This window comes from Papaver somniferum, chromosome 8, assembly GCF_003573695.1.
Source record: "Papaver somniferum cultivar HN1 chromosome 8, ASM357369v1, whole genome shotgun sequence".
NCBI classification, from domain to species: Eukaryota; Viridiplantae; Streptophyta; class Magnoliopsida; order Ranunculales; family Papaveraceae; genus Papaver; species Papaver somniferum.
In genome coordinates, this window is record NC_039365.1 from 96,517,305 (window position 1) to 96,520,416 (window position 3,112).

Here is a 3,112-nt window from a genome sequence, read left to right on the forward strand (position 1 = left end):
AATGGTAGAACATAGAACAACTCACTGTTTAGAAAATAACTCCTGGAAAAATTCAGCGCAAGCTATTAGGAGACAAAAGCCGTTGCTATTATTGTAGATCTCGAGCATTGGTACCTTAGATATAACCTTTGCTTTTCTTATGGGTGCTACTTATACCGTAAGTACAGCTCACTGTTAAGATGCACATGATACTACTCATGAACGTGACAAATATAACAACATTTATATAATTTCCACTCTCATCTCATTCACAGAGAGATCTATGTAGTAGAGTTAGAGACGGGAAAACGGTAGAGTGTATATTTTCATTTTCAGATGAATTCGCAAGACAACTTTCAGAGGTTAAGTCTGAGTCTGTCCTCCTATAACAAAACAGTTTTTGCACAATATTTTGTTTTTAAATAATTTATTGGGTTGTAAATCATGTTTCCACCTAATGCTCAAGGTAAACACAGTTCCATAAGAACAGATCCACACATTCAGAAACATTGCGAGAATTTGATATATTGTTTAACACAATCAAAAGCTATCTAGATCGTTGGACAGTTATCATTCAATATATTGAATTTTTTTTGAAAACAATGAGGATAACAAACCTGTCAGCAAGTAGTACGATTGAAGCGCATACAGACGATTGAATATCATATAAACAATTGCGACTAATATGAATCCTGGATCCAAATTCACAATGAATCCAAATTCACAAATATGTAGTAAATAAAAAATCTCTGGACATAAATTCCACCAAAAATTACAGTGAACCAACATATCCGAGTCTTAGTCTGAACTACCAAGGTTATCTATAATACATACATATGCTAAGCGAAAGCCTCGAGTATCTTCGGTCTTAAAATATTAACCACGCCCTTTTATAAGATGGAAAATAACTATATGTGCGAACTTCCGAGAAGACCACATTATCTATTTCCTCACTCGTTTTGTTTCTTTTGGAAGCAAAAAGGAAATCCTTTTTGCGTCTGTGCATCTTGATAGCGCTACGTAAAGCTGGGCATGGATGAAAACTGGGATCCTCAAATCGATGCCGACGTATTTTACGGATTGACCTTGTGAGTTGTTAATGGTCATTGCATAAGCCAACTTGATGGGGAACTATCTTCTTGTCATTCGCACTGCGATATCTGATGTAGACGGTGTCAAGGAAATACGCGAAGTAAAAACCACCTCTCCAGATTTATCTCTCGTCAATGTTGTTGCCACAATCACATGATCCATGCATATTTGTACCCTCATCATGGTGCCGTTACATAGTCCATTGGTGGGTGCGATATTTCATAGCAGCATAACAGGGCATCCAACTTTCAGGTCCAATTTGAACGGTGGTAATCCCGGGGGATTCTTCTGGTACAATGTTTCATTTGGACAATGTGCGGGATTCTGGTCGTTGAATGTTTCATTTGTACAACGTCCTCTGCTGACGGATCCCTTATCCAAATTCTCCCCTGACTTTTCCGTGGCTAGGTATGAGTAGTTTTTGCCTCAATAACGTTGCACATCAATTGGTTGATTACCGTTACATCATCGTTCCACAGGCACAAAATCGTTCTCTCGGTCATATAGTTTGGTATCGGGACGCCCATTTCCTCGATTCTGGGATATATGATCGATATTAGATCCTTTAGGTCTTTCACATCTTTTCGTTGAAGGGGGTAGACGAATCTTCGGCTCTGAATCCTTTCCTACCTGTAACCACATCGATTTGACGTTTAATGTTTAGTCATCGTATAAAATTTTAATAGGTTAATAATATAGTCATCGATTTGACATTGGATCTTACTGGCAGCTCACGAATAAAACTTCAATTCTGGAATGTCTAGAAGCCTCTGATTACCCGATATACAAAAACCACTGTATAATTAGCATATTCCAAGACTAGTTTTCCAAACCACTCAGTTTTGAGATTGACATCTATGTTTACAACAGTAATATTATTCCACCAACAAATTAATTAACACCAAAAAGAAAATATTCAACTTTTTTTTTTGGGATTTTCAATTCTCAGTTTCAACAAAATTCACAACAAAACAAGATCCAGTATCTAATTTAATTAAAAAAATCAATGAAATAATAAGATTTTAATTACTTACCAACTTCAAATTACCATTAAAATTCATCGTTTCTCCCAAGACAAACACCAGCAGATGAAATTGAATCCGTCAATGGTTCATTTCCACCATGAGATCAATTCGCCACCATCACCACCTTGGTTTCTCTAATTGAGTTTGTAATAATACTCAAATACATGAATCATTTCGGCTCACTCTCAGATTCAATCGTATTGCTATCAATCAATTCAACTTTTATTGCTTGTGGTGGTGGAGGAAAAGGAGGAAGAAGAGGAGGTGTTGCTAGTGGGGTTGGGGGAAGAAGAAAACAAGGAGAAGAAGGTGTGGATTTGCTAGAGGTACAGAAGAATAAGGAGAAGGTGTTGCTACTGGTGGTGAAGGGGGAGGAGGATGGGATTGAGAGGATCTGGTGTTGATGTTAGATCTGAACGTCGTAACTGGTTGGTGGTCGCGGAGGTACTGTTGGTGGCGATGTAAATGGTAGTAGCAGAAAAAAGAAGGTTGGTATTAGATCTGAAACTGGTGGTGGTTCATGGTGGTGCGGCGGTTGGAGGTGGTGGTGCTGTTAGGGAAGGAGGAAAAGGAAATGAATTAAGAAAGAAGAAGAAAAATATATATGCATATGCGTACAGTGAAGGACAAGATTGGAAAGTCAAAAGAGTAATGAAAACTAAATTTAATAATTTTAAATTAAAATGGAGTTTTTGTATCATTTTTCCTGGATATGGTTTTCATTTATCCTAAATAATAATATGGCTGATGTTTGTGTAACTCAGAAGAGTATCACCTTGATTTTTTATAGCTTAATAGGTTAATAATATGGTATTAATTGGGATATATAGTCAGTTGTTTTATTTTAAGTTAGACAGTGTATAAAGTTAATGCATACCTTTATTAAGTAATTAGCAAACTCCATATTCTTCGCATCTTCTCTTTTGATTTTCATATTCTGTATAAGTTTTAGCACATACACACCCGTCCACAAATAAGAGCTTCGCACAGATGCGGCCACAATTTCTTCTCGGCTA

The 3,112-nt window shown here is 36.8% G+C and overlaps 1 long non-coding RNA gene across 1 annotated transcript; it reads right to left on the minus strand.

The window, feature by feature from the left end:
- Nucleotides 1-597: 597 nt before the first annotated feature.
- LOC113303514 lies at nt 598-2,873 on the minus strand. Its single transcript, XR_003337547.1, has 2 exons — nt 2,106-2,873; nt 598-1,701 (listed from the first exon to the last, which is right to left on the minus strand). It is a non-coding gene; the product is annotated as an uncharacterized LOC113303514 (long non-coding RNA).
- Between the last annotated feature and the right edge of the window lie 239 nt (nt 2,874-3,112).